This window comes from Bufo bufo, chromosome 9, assembly GCF_905171765.1.
Source record: "Bufo bufo chromosome 9, aBufBuf1.1, whole genome shotgun sequence".
Lineage (NCBI taxonomy): Eukaryota > Metazoa > Chordata > Amphibia > Anura > Bufonidae > Bufo > Bufo bufo.
In genome coordinates, this window is record NC_053397.1 from 180,681,034 (window position 1) to 180,697,655 (window position 16,622).

The following is a 16,622-nucleotide window of genomic DNA, read 5'->3' on the forward strand; positions in this document are numbered from 1 at the left end:
TGTGCCCTGTTGCGCTGTTTCGAGTACTCCACCAACATGACCAGTGGCGATGACGCCGTTATCAGCGTTACAATACCACTTCTATGTCTCCTTGGGAAAACACTTAGGGCGATGATGGAAGAGGAGGTAGCCCAGGAGGAAGAGGAGGAAGAGGGGTCATTTTTAGCACTTTCAGGCCAGTCTCTTCAAAGTGACTCAGAGGGAGGTTTTTTGCAACACCAGAGGCCAGGTACAAATGTGGCCAGACAGGGCCCACTACTGGAGGACGAGGAGGACGAGGATGAGGAGGAGGTGGAGGAGGATGAGGATGAAGCATGTTCACAGCGGGGTGGCACCCAAAGCAGCTCGGGCCCATCACTGGTGCGTGGCTGGGGGGAAACACAGGACGATGACGATACGCCTCCCACAGAGGACAGCTTGTCCTTACCTCTGGGCAGCCTGGCACACATGAGCGACTACATGCTGCAGTGCCTGCGCAACGACAGCAGAGTTGCCCACATTTTAACGTGTGCGGAATACTGGGTTGCCACCCTGCTGGATCCCCGGTACAAAGACAATGTGCCCACCTTACTTCCTACACTGGAGCGTGATAGGAAGATGCGCGAGTACAAGCGCACGTTGGTAGACGCGCTACTGAGAGCATTCCCAAATGTCACAGGGGAACCAGTGGAAGCCCAAGGCGAAGGCAGAGGAGGAGCAAGAGGTCGCCAACGCAGCTGTGTCACGGCCAGCTCCTCTGAGGGCAGGGTTAGCATGGCAGAGATGTGGAAAAGTTTTGTCACCACGCCACAGCTAACTGCACCACCACCTGATACGGAACGTGTTAGCAGGAGGCAACATTTCACTAACATGGTGGAACAGTACCTGTGCACACCCCTCCACGTACTGACGGATGGTTCGGCCCCATTCAACTTCTGGGTCTCCAAATTGTCCACGTGGCCAGAGCTAGCCTTTTATGCCTTGGAGGTGCTGGCCTGCCCGGCGGCCAGCGTTTTGTCTGAACGTGTATTCAGCACGGCAGGGGGCGTCATTACAGACAAACGTAGCCGCCTGTCTACAGCCAATGTGGACAAGCTGACGTTCATAAAAATGAACCAGGCATGGATCCCACAGGACCTGTCCATCCCTTGTGCAGATTAGATATTAACTACCTCCCCTTAACAATATATTATTCTACTCCAGGGCACTTCCTCATTCAATACTATTTTTAATTTCATTTTACCATTATATTGCGGGGCAACCCAAAGTTGAATGAACCTCTCCTCTGTCTGGGTGCCGGGGCCTAAATGTGTGACAGTGGCCGGTTCCAGTGGTGGGTGACGTGAAGCCTGATTCTCTGCTATGACATGAAGACAGATTCTGCGCTGACATAAGGCCAGATTCTCTGTTACGGGACCTCTCTCCTCTGCCTGGGTGCCTGGGCCTAAATGTGTGACAGTGGCCTGTTCCAGTGGTGGGTGACGTGAAGCCTGATTCTCTGCTATGACATGAAGACAGATTCTGCGCTGACATAAGGCCATATTCTCTGTTACGGGACCGCTCTCCTCTGTCTGGGTGCCGGGGCCTAAATGTGTGACAGTGGCCTGTTCCAGTGGTGGGTGACGTGAAGCTTGATTCTCTGCTATGACATGAATACAGATTCTGCGCTGACATAAGGCCAGATTCTCTGTTACGGGACCTCTCTCCTCTGCCTGGGTGCCTGGGCCTAAATGTGTGACAGTGGCCTGTTCCAGTGGTGGGTGACGTGAAGCCTGATTCTCTGCTATGACATAAAGACAGATTCTGTGCTGACATCAGGCCAGATTCTCTGTTACGGGACCTCTCTCCTCTGCCTGGGTGCCGGGGCCTAAATGTGTGACAGTGGCCTGTTCCAGTGGTGGGTGACGTGAAGCCTGATTCTCTGCTATGACATGAAGACTGATTCTGCGCTGACATGAAGCCAGATTCTCTGCTATGGCATGAAGAGACTGATTCTCTGCTGACATGAAGCCAGATTCTTTGCTATGGCATGAAGAGACTGATTCTCTGCTGACGTGAAGCCAGATTCTCTGCTATGGGACCTCTGTCCAATTGATATTGGTTCATTTTTATTTTTTTTATTTTTATTTTAATTCATTTCCCTATCCACATTTGTTTGCAGGGGATTTACCTACATGTTGCTGCCTTTTGCAGCCCTCTAGCTCTTTCCTGGGCTGTATTACAGCCTTTTTAGTGCCCAAAAGTTCGGGTCCCCAGTGACTTCAATGGGGTTCGGGTTCGGGACGAAGTTCGGATCGGGTTCGGATCCCGAACCCGAACATTTCCGGGAAGTTCGGCCGAACTTCTCGAACCCGAACATCCAGGTGTTCGCTCAACTCTAGTTACAAATGGTTAAAAAATATAAAGATAACGAGTCATTCTCAAATCCTTTTCGTATGTTATTGATGTGCTCTGAAATCCGTTTTGTAATTGTAATTAAGGAATGTTTGACATGTAACTCTGAAAATGTAATTTACGTGATAGAATGTCCGTGTAAACGGCAATATGTAGGGCGGACTAAAAGATCTTTAAAAAAATGGATTTCAGAGCACATCAATAACATACGAAAAGGATTTGAGAATCACTCGTTATCTTATCATTTTAAAATGAGTCATAACCAGGACCCTTCAGGAATGAGGTTTTTAGCAATAGATAAAGTGGACAAAGAGTGGAGGGGTGGTAACCACATCGAAAAGATGTCCAGGCTCGAAACGAAAAGGATTTTCAAACTTGATACCCTGTTACCGAAGGGCCTCAATGACGAATTTGAGCTCTTTGGATTTTTATGAATTTTTATGAATTTGGAGTGGGCGCCCATCTGTTGACGACTGACCGGGCCTTTGTTTATCAATGGGCTCGGTCTCTCCTTTACAGATGGATTCCCACTTATAAACAACCTTCAACAATTTGAAGCAAGTTTTTGGAATATTTTGTCATCATCTTATACTTTTAATATTCCTGATGCTTGTAACTATCATGTAACCATTTATATTTTTTAATATTATCTTTTTTAACATGATCTATGCCTGTTTTTACCAATTGATTTCTTATTGGTTTTATAATACTCTATTTTTGTATTCTACATGTAATAGAAGGAACTTAATGCAACTAGACTGTGCATATACACTGTGTGCAGAATTATTAGGCAAATGAGTATTTTGACCACATCATCCTCTTTATGCATGTTGTCTTACTCCAAGCTGTATAGGCTCGAAAGCCTACTACCAATTAAGCATATTAGGTGATGTGCATCTCTGTAATGAGAAGGGGTGTGGTCTAATGACATCAACACCCTATATCAGGTGTGCATAATTATTAGGCAACTTCCTTTCCTTTGGCAAAATGGGTCAAAAGAAGGACTTGACAGGCTCAGAAAAGTCAAAAATAGTGAGATATCTTGCAGAGGGATGCAGCACTCTTAAAGTTGCAAAGCTTCTGAAGCGTGATCATCGAACAATCAAGCGTTTCATTCAAAATAGTCAACAGGGTCGCAAGAAGCGTGTGGAAAAACCAAGGCGCAAAATAACTGCCCATTAACTGAGAAAAGTCAAGCGTGCAGCTGCCAAGATGCCACTTGCCACCAGTTTGGCCATATTTCAGAGCTGCAACATCACTGGAGTGCCCAAAAGCACAAGGTGTGCAATACTCAGAGACATGGCCAAGGTAAGAAAGGCTGAAAGACGACCACCACTGAACAAGACACACAAGCTGAAACGTCAAGACTGGGCCAAGAAATATCTCAAGACTGATTTTTCTAAGGTTTTATGGACTGATGAAATGAGAGTGAGTCTTGATGGGCCAGATGGATGGGCCCGTGGCTGGATTGGTAAAGGGCAGAGAGCTCAAGTCCGACTCAGACGCCAGCAAGGTGGAGGTGGAGTACTGGTTTGGGCTGGTATCATCAAAGATGAGCTTGTGGGGCCTTTTCGGGTTGAGTATGGAGTCAAGCTCAACTCCCAGTCCTACTGCCAGTTTCTGGAAGAAACCTTCTTCAAGCAGTGGTACAGGAAGAAGTCTGCATCCTTCAAGAAAAACATGATTTTCATGCAGGACAATGCTCCATTACACGCGTCCAAGTACTCCACAGCGTGGCTGGCAAGAAAGGGTATAAAAGAAGAAAATCTAATGACATGGCCTCCTTGTTCACCTGATCTGAACCACATTGAGAACCTGTGGTCCATCATCAAATGTGAGATTTACAAGGAGGGAAAACAGTACACCTCTCTGAACAGTGTCTGGGAGGCTGTGGTTGCTGCTGCACGCAATGTTGATGGTGAACAGATCAAAACATTGACAGAATCAATGGATGGCAGGCTTTTGAGTGTCCTTGCAAAGAAAGGTGGCTATATTGGTCACTGATTTGTTTTTGTTTTGTTTTTGAATGTCAGAAATGTATATTTGTGAATGTTGAGATGTTATATTGGTTTCACTGGTAAAAATAAATAATTGAAATGGGTATATATTTGTTTTTTGTTAAGTTGCCTAATAATTATGCACAGTAATAGTCACCTGCACACACAGATATCCCCCTAAAATAGCTAAAACTAAAAACAAACTAAAAACTACTTCCAAAAATATTCAGCTTTGATATTAATGAGTTTTTTGGGTTCATTGAGAACATGGTTGTTGTTCAATAATAAAATGAATCCTCAAAAATACAACTTGCCTAATAATTCTGCACTCCCTGTACATTGGTATGTCAAGTATTGATTATAACATCCATTAGACTAATGGGATAAGAGGAGCCCTACGTTTTTATATGTAAAAAAGAAAAAACGCACATATGCTGCACCAAAAACGCAATGTGCATAGATGCGTTTTTTCCATGGAATGTTTAAGGGCATAGTATGGACAAGTGTATGTAATTGTAGATCTCTAGCTGGTTGCTAAAGGAGAATTATTGCCTATTTTCTGTCTTCACTACTATTTTTCTTATGCATGAAATTGGATAGCAATCACTGACACCTGAAAGAATCGGCAGGCCGGATCTGACGTTTGGTAATTGGCCAATGAAACCATGACACATACAAGAGGTGCATTATAAAAGAGGGGACTTGAGAGGGGGATGAATACCACTGAGGAAGGGATGAACACTGGGACCCCGAAACGCGTCTGGTGCTACATCCCCCACTTTTGTTGCACGGAAAGACTGAGTACTAACTATCGACAGCCATCGACTAGAGGTGTGTTGCTTTAAATCGACGAAAGTTGATAACACAGAACTTCCGAGGACTAATAAACAAAAGGCCGGGAAACACTCGCCTAAGTGTCGACGAAAGTCCACATATGTGATTCATATCAGCAAGAATCTCCCGATAAAATAGTGCTACAAATAATGGAGGCACGTTTGGGGAGTGAGAACATCTCGAGGTCTTGCAAAAGCTCAAGTCGATTTAAAGGTAAAAATTACTTGCAAGTTGTTTAGTAGCGGGACGCCGCTACCTACCCTGTTTAAGCAGGACGCCGCTGTTTCAGGTGTGGGCAAATCGCCATATGAACATTGTTGCTTGGTCTCGAAAATTCACCAGATACTATTAACTGACTTTCTGCAGGACATTGCATAGAATCGATTTTTATTAGGATCGATTTTTATTCTTTTTTAGGGTATTGTATCCCTTCTATAGACACTGGGTCGAACATTTTATCGAATATTTTATTGACTATTGTATCTGTCATTTTGAGCATATATATGGTCTCCACTTATCAATTTGTTCTTCAGTTTTATTGTCTATATTCGTATGAGGCTGTTATCTATTATATATAGAGCTCATATTTACATTTTAGGCTGCCACTCATTATTGATTTTATTGTTTGCTGACCCAATAGTGCAATTAAATAAAATTATATTCTTTGTGCATACACATGGTCCCGGATTTCTTTAAGTGCTCTGTCCATATTTATCAATTTTTCATATTATCAAATAACACCTATACTAATGCCAATCTTTTTAACTTTATTATTTTCTTTTTTGTTTATTTTTATTTTTATTTTAGGGAATGTACCCCACATTCTCCAAAATAAAAATAAACAAAAAAGAAAATAATGGGCATCACCACATGCGACAATGCCCGTACTATTAAAATATATATATAGTTTTTTACTTTTTGCGTTTTTTTACTTTTTTTTATTACTTTTTTTTAGGTCCTCAAGCGGACCACAGCTTGCAATCATCAGATTGCAACTTATACAGAATAATGGAAATTGCTCCATTATTCTGTATAGAAATCACTATATCACAGTTCAGTGCTGCCATCTAGTGGCCTGAACTGGCATATACTAACAATGAGCCTGGAAGCCTAGTACAGGCTGCAGCTCATTTTTAGTACAGGGTGCTTTCCCCGAGCTCTGCTGGGGGAAAGCGCGCCTGAAGAGGAAGCTCACACTTCTGATTTTTAACACTGTTACATGCTGTGAGTGAGGGGAATTCATTGCTGTGAGGGGAGGGGGAATGTGGTGTATTCTGGGGCCATGAGGGTGCAGATCTGTATGAGGAGCTTTATGGGGTGTAAATCTGTGTGGGAGAGCCGGAATCGACAGAATGTAACTGTGTTGTAATATAGGCTCCCATCTTATTAGATTGAATTACATTATATTAGTTTACGTCTGATGTAGGAATAAGTAAATGTAGGAATAAATAAATAAAACTGATGCAGAATAAGTCTCCCTGCACTCTCCCTACAGTCTCCCTAATATCCTTCTATTAATCGTTTTCAGCAACACTGTTCCTAGCGCATGAGCGCTTGCCACGTCTCTCCCTATGCTCAGATCACAGGACAATGGCCAGTCGTAGGTTGTGGAGGAAGGCGGCATATGGGCTGGCCCTTTAAGAGCTGGAGGGAGCGTGCTCAGACACCCTACGGGCAGTGAGATTCAATGTCGGCAAAAAGCAAACCTCAGCCTGTGGATGGAAGTGCCATGCTAATCCAGAGGACAGACCTGCTGGGCAAGTAAGGAAAAGATACAAATGAGACCAGATGAATGATCTCTCGGAAAGAACAGCTGGTGACCAAGGCAGCCGTGCCCACCAGTTGAGAAGCAGTAGAGGTGTGTCAGGACTGCTGCCATAACCATAAGGGATTGAAATCTCCTGTTCTGTTAGTGCTGAGACCTCCATTATAAAGCTGGCACTCCTCCTGGGTTGCTGCTCCAATCTTTGTCTGGTTATACCTCTAAATCAATACTCTGTTGTGTGTCCATCAACCTCCTACTGAGACACTACTCCCATACTGCTCCCAGAATATACCAAGGGATCAACAGTAGTCGTGCAGTGTCACCACTACAAGTATTAATATCACTGTATTCTGTGTACTGTGTCCCCCACAGGCTGTATATGGAGAGATATTAGTAATATAGACCTTTCTTGATCTCTGGATTCAGGTGCACTGTCTATGCATCACCCACTGCCAATCTAACAATGTATATAATATAAAATATAATTGACAGGCACTCTACCATCCGGAATTATATGCAAAAACATGTACAATATATCAATACTGGTACCAATTATTAATACACAATATCTTTAGTTAAAACATGTTAAAAACCTATGAAAAAAATGAATATTTCCAAAAAATAAATATGAAAAATAAAATTTAAAAAAATTTATAAATAAAAAAATTTAAAATAGGAAAAAATGAATAGTTCATATCAATTGTTCATAATTAAGATCCCCTTAGTTCATAGATAATCTTATAAGTTGATAATCATTATTGATACTTCATGATGGTTGATGTAAATCCATGTATATAAATATATAATTGATAATTTATGAATAATTAATCCAAGATATATATCAAAGTGATGAATCCTCCTAAAAGTAGATCCCAATCCTCATGTAGATCATAAAATGGATGACTAATAAGCAGTTCATATGTGAATCATTGGGTAGTTGATTAATAGATCATATCAGGTAGTCCATATAGAAATCATTCATATTAAATAGTTAATATGTAACTCATCATATAGGCGATCAATAGTTCATAGTAAATTTTCAATTAATAATAGGAATCTCATATCCACATTTACATTACCACTCTGTTATTCCTCCTTTAATTTCTGGAATACGCTGCACTGAACCTCAGCGTCTCCTGCAGGTAGTATTCTCCCAGCTGAGGCAGCAGGCTCTACTGGCTTAGATCGGAGTCCCACGTGATGACTCGCCCTTATCAACCCGGCTTGTGTGTTGCTGGCCAATGATCTGGTGCGCTACAGATTCACACTTACTTCAGCTGGATAGTTCATCATAGATATTCTGCAAGGATCCTTGTCTGTTTTGGGGTATATAGAATTGTTATAAACCAAACGCGTTTCGCAGCTCACTTGCTCTTTCTTCAGTGGTCCATAGGACCTGTGAAAAATGATAGGTGGAATCTGAAAGCCAGTTCTACTTTACACCAGTTTGATAAATAACCCCATATGTGAACGAGCTATTAGACTGCCTCAGTACAGGGGACTTGTTGTATAAAACCCAGCCACATCATTGTGTGCACCAACGCCACATGATTCAGGAAACCTGCCATGCACATCAAAACACATTTGCACCAAGGGCACCCTTTCCTAGCATCAGGTATAAGACCCAAAACCAAATTGTGCCACAAAGGAAGAAAAGCTGCGCCCATCCTATCACTGCACAGCCCCCAGAACAACATAGCGAGAACTAGGGACTAGGCAAGGGACCTTAAATCTATTACTCTGCTATGTTGTAAATTGTATAATTACTGCAATGTCTCACTTTGGTCAGTAGATGGCAGCAAATAATAAGATGATAAAAGTCTACATTGGAGCTGCCTATCAGAGGAATACTAATAACCTATTTAACATGTGAGAGTGAATCTAGATCGCACATCATCAATGCTATGCTTTTGATATGACAACAGTTTTTCAGCATAATAAAACATGGCTTCTCAGCACAATTTTTAATAAATATAACCTTATGCTATGCACTAAAAGGAGGCATTGGTATACAGTTTGATCAAAGAGCATAGGCCCACTTATCACGACAAGGTTTTCAAGTGGGGGCCTACTCTAACTTTGGCGCGGCACTGCGCAGCGACCACCGGGCGCCCCTGCACCACCCCAGCAGGCGACGGGACCCAGTAGCCACTCAGCACCCTCACTGTGCGGTAAAGCCACCTTGGCCCTAGGCCCGGGGGCTTAACTATAGGGGAAGCAGGGGAAGCAGCTGCTTTGGGGCCCTGACCCAGAAGGGGGCCCATCCAGGAAGAGGAGGACTAAAAGATTTTGCCAGGGTCCCCTGAACAGTATTACACAATGAAATTATATATAGTGACAGTATAGACAGTGTAGAAAATGGATGGAACAGCTGCCAGCCCTGGTCTGAATGAGCGATCTTTACTAGCCACAGGAATGGGGACGGCATGAAAGGGAGGGGTTGCAAAAAATTACTGGGGGAGGGGGCCCCATTCAAAAATTTGCTGTGGGGCCCAGTCATTTCTAGCTACGCCACTGCCTGGGCCCCATCACTCCACCAGCACAGGACAAAAGCAGCAATGGTCACCGCTCAGCACCGCATAATGTGAACAGGTGCAAAAAGCTAACCTGTTCACAGACTCTCAGGAACTCCAACTGAGAGGTGGTAGGAATTTATAGACCCTTTGCAGACTCCTGCCGATTAAAAACAACTGGGCCGAATGGGGAGGAGTGCTGATCCAGAGAGGGGGAACAGAGAAAAGACTATACAAAGTATTCAACATGTGAGAGGGAATCTAGATCGCACATCCTCAATGCTATGCTTTTGATATGACAACTGTTTTTCAGCATAATAAAACATGGCTTCTCAGCATAATTATTAATAAATATAACCTTATGCTATGCACTAAAAGGAGGCATTGGTATACAGTTTGATCAAAGAGCATAGGCCTACTTACCACAACAAGGTTGGCTCTTCAAGTGGGGACCTACTCTAACTTTGGCGAGGCACTGCGCAGCGACCACAGGCGCCCCCGCACCGCCCCAGCAGGCAACGGGACCCAGAAGCCACACAGCGCCCTCACAGTTGGAAAATAGCTATTTAATAGGGTGTTTTGGCCCCTTACAAGTGTAATAGCAAACTGAATATGCAGGTTTGACACTGCACTTAGCAAATTACTTATTGCATCACACTCTCCCCGTGTAAGGGAAGGAGGTTTCTCTAGAAGCAGGAAGTGAGCAGACGGAGGCTGTGCTTGGTGCTGCTGGAAACAAGAACGAATCATCTCTGCTGAATCTGGAAGGGAATGGACTGGCTCATGGTGGAGACTGGCGACAGCACGAAGTAGAGGTTTGCAGCAATGACCCCAGGAGTGTCGTGTCTGTAGGATCCAGAGGATCCAAAGCACCAAGAACCTGCTCAAGGAACTGTAAGTCATGCTTTGCCATGTCACATTGCACCACACAGTTGAAGTGGCATTTGGACATACAATAATGCTCCAAGTACAGTTACAGTACATTGCGGTACATAGCCCTAAGGGACTCATGCGCTGATACCTTTCTATCTCTCTAGCTGCTCATAGGGTGTTATATGCTGGGAGCTGGAGTAAGGAATAAAGTTACAAGAGACAGACATAATTTCCCTGTGGATTACAAATAGTATTGCGCAATACTTAGGGTGCACCCCAACGAGGAACTCGTCCAGGAACATACAAGTGCAGCTAGGCTGCTTAATGGACTTTGGGGAAAACATCACATTTACTGGTTTATTGTTAGGGTACTTTCACACTAGCATTTTTCTTTTCCAACACTGAGTTCCATCATAGGGGCTCAATACCCGAAAAGAACTGATCAGTTTCATCCCCATGCATTCTGAATGGAGAGAAATCCATTCAGGATGCATCAGGATGTCTTCAGTTCAGTCACTGAATGGCGTTTTGGACGGAGGAAATACCACAGCATGCTGCGGTATTATCTCTGTCCAAAATTCCGGATCAGTTGCCGGTGCCAGAATGCCGGATCTGGCATTAATTTACATTGAAATGTTTTAGTGCCGGATCCGGCATTAAAAATACCGCAATGCCGGATCCGTCCATTTTTCAGTAAACTCAACTGCTGGTAAAGAACCGTTGTCTGTGTCTGTGTGGCATCGTGTACCCTCTATACCTGTGGGCCCAGCCCTCAGTATTCTTTCACATAAGTACAACTACTTTCATCCTCTCTGCAGCCAGGATGTTCCACCTCATGGAGCAGACTCCAATTTTCTCTGTGCCCGCACTCTCTACACCTGCTGATATTGGCTTTACTCTCTTTCTATCTCCTTGGCCTTCACAGGAGTGGGATGCAACCATAAGATCCTGCTGCATATACACAATGCCATAACACTACTTGAACACTAAGTGGCAGCATAGCAAAGGACATAGCATATAGAGATGAGCGAATTGAATCAGACAAAGTGGAATTCGATCCGAATGTCAGGAAAAATTCGATTTGCAACGAATGCGAATTTCCTCGTGCTTCTTGGTGACGAATCGCAATTTTTCCTAAAATAGTGGCTACAATGGTGGCTACACGTGTGAGGACATGGGGCAAGGAAGTTGTGTTGCCTATTTTCTGTTAATGGATCAATTTATACTCAGTTCACTATCTGGACTGTAATTCAATAAGGGGCTGGAAGCTGTGCACTGGCTCCAGACTCCCCCCTATTCTTATGCTGAATACACTTATGTTTAGACTGAATACACTTGATGCCAAATACACTCCATTATTATGCTGAATACAAATGTGTTAGGCTGAATACACTTATTGATGAACACACTCCATTATGCTGAATACACTCGATATCTATAGGCTACACCCCTGCTCTAAAAACACCCTCAATGACTGTCCCCCGACAGTTTTGCCAGCTAACCTGGCACCTTCAGGGGATCGGACAGTGGGGCAAGGAACGCTGGGCAGGCGGCTGACCCATAATGCCATGCATGCAGCCAATCAGCAGCCAGCCAGGGCTGTGATGTCGCAGCCCTATAAATACGGCGGCCATCTTAGAATCAGACATTTTCCAACGTTCAGAGTGCAGGGACAGATGTGAGAAGGCACTAGGGACAGCAATTGGAAAAACCTCATTGTGAAAAAAACCCTGAAAAAACTATATATAAGTGCAGGGAAATGATAAGGAGGAATCATTTCACAGCATCTTAGTGCAGGGAGAGACGTCAGATGGCGTTAGGGACAGTGCTAGAAAAGCGATTTACAAGTGCAGGGAAAGATTATTTGGGGATCCAAATAGCTATTATATAGCTCTGTCATTCCAGCAATTTGTTCTTGGGGTGCAAGTGCTATGCTGAAAAGCCTTTAGTGGTTTATATCTTTTCAAACAAAAAATATATATACGCAGTTCACTTCTGCAGTTATATGTGTTGAAAGCGTACAGAAAGAAATATATACGCACTCCACTGGTGCACTTATTTGCGGCAAAAGCGTTTAGTGGCCTATTTCATTATAGAAAGAAAAATATACGCACTTCACTGGTGCACTTTTTTTGTGGCAAAAACATTAGTGGCCTATTTCAGTACAAAAAAACTAAATATACTCACTTCACTGGTGCACTTATTTGTGGCAAAAGCATTTGGTGGCCTATTTCATTATGGAAAGAAAATAATATACGCACTTCACTGGTACAGTTATTTGTGGCAAAAGGGTTTAGTGGCCTATTTCAGTACAGAAAGAAAAATATATACGCACTTCACTGGTGCATTTATTTCTGCTGAAAGCGTTTACTGGCCTATTTCAGTACAAAAAGAAAAACATATTCTCAGTTCACTTCTGCAGTTATATGTGTTGAAAGTGTACAGAAATAAAAAAAAATACTCACTTCACTGGTACACTTATTTGTGGCAAAAGCGTTTAGTGGCCTATTTCAGTACAGGAAGAAAAATATATACGCACTTCACTGGTGCATTTATTTCTCCTAAAAGCATTTACTGGCCTATTTCAGTACAGAAAGAAAAATATATACACACTTTACTGGTGCATTTATTTCTCCTAAAAGCATTTACTGGCCTATTTCAGTACAAAAAGAAATTCTCAGTTTACCTCTGCAGTTATATGTATTGAAAGTGTTTACTGGCCTACTACAGTACAGAAAAAATATATATATGTACTTCACTGGTGCAATTATTTCTGCTGAAAGCGTTTACTGGCCTATTTCAGTACAAAAAGAAAAATGTATTCTCAGCTCACTTCTGCAGATATATGTATTGAAAGCATACAGAAAGAAAAAAATATGATCACTTCACTAGTGCACTTATTTGTGGCAAAAGCGTTTAGTGGCCTATTTCAGTATAGAAAGAAAAAAATATACGCACTTCACTGGTGCACTTATTTGTGGCAAAAAAATTTGTGGCCTATTTCAGTACAAAAAAAATATATATATATACGCACTTCACTGGTGCACTTATTTGTGGCAAAAGCGTTCAGTGGTCTATTTCATTGTAGAAAGAAAAAATATACACACTTCACTGGTGCAGTTATTAGTGGCAAAAGGGTTTAGTGGCCTATTTCAGTACAGAAAGAAAAATATATACGCACTTCAATGGTGCATTTATTTCTGCTAAAAGCGTTTACTCGCCTATTTCAGTACAAAAAGAAAACATATTCTAAGTTCTGCAGTTATGTGTTGAAAGCATGCAGAAAGTAAAAAATATATGCACTTCACTGGTGCATTTATTTGTGGTAAAAGCATTTAGTGGCCTATTTCAGTAAAGAAAGAAAAATATATTCTCAGTTCACTTTGGCGGATATGGGTCTTGAAAGTATTTAGTGGCCTATTTCAGCACAAAAAGAAAAATACATTCGCAGTTCACGTTGGCGGTTATATGTGTTGAAAGCATGGCTGGGAGTCAGCAGGGTGGCAGCAGTGGGAGGTCGGGAGCCAAACGTGCCCTGGGTAGACCACCTGATTCACAGCAGCCTACCTGCCCAGGAAGTTGTGGTGCAGGGGTTCACGGAAGTAGCGGTGGTTATATGTGTTATTTTGTATTTCAGTACAAAAATAAAAAAATATTCTCTGTTCACTTCAGCGGTTATTCGTGTTGAAAGCGTTAACTGGCCTATTTCAGTACAAAAAGAAAATATATTCTCAGTTCACGTCGGCACAAATAGCACAAAAAGCACAAAAAGAAAAATACATTTGCAGTTCACGTCGGTGGTTATATGTGTTGAAAGCATTTAGTGGCCTATTTTAGTACAAAAAGAAAATATATTCTCAGTTCACTTCGGCGGCGGTTAAATGTCTCGAAAGCGCTTAGTGGCCTATTTCAGTACAAAAAGAAAAATATATTCTCAGTTCACGTCGGTGGTTATATGTGTCGAAAGCATGGCTGGAAGTCAGCAGGGTGGTAGCAGTGGGAGGTTGGGAGTCAAACGTGCTCCTTCGCAGCAGCCTACCTGCCCGGGAAGTAGTGGTGCAGGGGTTCATGGAAGCAGCAGCGGTAGCAGTCAGTCAGTGCCGACAGTTTTTTGTTAAGCCGCCGGAGGAGGTTAACATGGCCATATCTAGAATATGTTGGCAGAAGGTAAAGTGTGGCCAGAGTGCCAATGTTGGGCCAACAGCCCTGAGTAAACATATGCAGCGTCACCATATGTCATATCCTGATGTTGCTGCTGCTACTGCCATCTCCACACTATGTTACCTTGCCACTCTGTGGTATCCTGATGCTGCTGCTGCTACTGCCATCTTCACACTATGTCACCTTGCCACTCTGTGGTGTCCTGATGCTGCTGCTACTGCTGCTACTGCCATCTCCACACTATGTCACCATGCCGCTCTGTGGTATCCTGATGCTGCTGCTAATGCCATCTCCACATTTGGTCACCTTGCCACTCTGTGGTATCCTGATGCTGCTGCTTTTGCTACTGCCATATCCACACTATGTCACCTTGCTACTCTGTGGTATCCTGATGCTGCTGCTTTTGCTACTGCCATCTCCACACTATGTCACCTTGACACTCTGTGGTTTCCTGATGCTGCTGCTGCTACTGCCATCTTCACTGTATGTCACCTTGCCACTCTGTGGTATCTTCCTGATGCTTCTACTGCCATCTCAACACTTGGTCACCTTGCGACTCTGTGGTATCCTCCTGATGCTGATGCTTCTTCTACTGTCAACTCCACACTATGTCACCTTGCCACTCTGTGGTATCCTGATGCTGCTACTGCTACTGCCATCCCTACACTATGTCACCTTGTAACTCAGTGGTATCCTCCTGATGCTGCTGCTACTGCCATCTCCACACTATGTCACCTTGTCACTCTGTGGTATTCTGATGCTGCTACTGCCATCTCCACACTATGTCACCTTGCCACTCTGTGGTTTCCCCCTGATGCTGCTGCTGCTACTGCAATCTCCACACTTGGTCACCTTGCCACTCTGTTGTATCCTCCTGATGCTGCTGCTACTACTGCCATCTCCATACTATGTCACCTTGCCACTCTGTGGTATCCTCCTGATGCTGCTGTCGCCACCTCCAGACTCAATCATTTTGCCAATCGCTGGCCTCCTCCTGATGCTGCTGCTGCTGCAGCCACCTCCACACTCTGTCATTGTGCGACTCGGTGGCCTCCTCATACTGCTTCCACCTTCAGACTTTGTCATTGTGCCACTCTGTAGCCTCCTCCTTATGCTGTTACTGCCATCTCCATACTTGGCCACCTTGTTGCTCTGTGGTATTCTCCTGATGCTGCTGCTACTACCATCTCCACACTATGTCACCTTGCCACTCTGTGGTATCCTGATGCTGCAGCTGCTATTGCCATCTCCACACTATGTCACTTTGCCACTCAGTGGTATCTGGATGCTGCTGCTGCTACTGCCATCTCCACACATGGTCATCTTGCCACTCTGTGGTATCCTCCTGATGCTGCTGCTGCTACTGCCATCTCCACACTATGTCACCTTGCCACTCTGTGGTATCCTCCTGATGCTGCTGCTGATGCTGCTACTACTATCTTCAAACTATGTCACCTTGCGACTTTGTGGTATCCTGATGCTGCTACTGTTACTGCAATCTCCACACTATGTCACCTTGCCACTCTGTGGTATCCTGATGCTGCTGCTGCTGCTATTGCCATCTCCATACTATGTCACCTTGCTACTCTGTGGTATCCTCCTGATGCTGCTCCTGCTGCTACTGCCATCTCTACACATGATCACCTTCCCACTCTGTGGTATACTCCTGATGCTGCTGCTTCTGCTACTGCCATCTCCACACTATGTCACCTTGCCTCTCTGTGGTTTCCTCCTAAAGGTGCTGCTGCTACTGCCATCTCCACACTTTTTCACCATGCCACTCTGTGGTATCCTCCTGATGCTGCTGCTACTACCATCTCCACACTATGTCACCTTGTCACTTTGTGGTATCCTCCTGATGCTACTGCTATCTCCACCTCCACACTCTGTCATTGTGCCACTCGTGGCCTCCTCATACTGCTGCCACCTCCAGACTTTGTCATTGTGCCACTCTGTGGTATCCTCCTGATCCTGCTGCTGCTACTACCATCTCCACACTATGTCACCTTGCCACTCTGTGATATCCTCATGCTGCTGCTGCTGCTATTGCCATCTCCACACTATGTCACCTTGCCACTCAGTGGTATCCCACTGATGCTGCTGCTA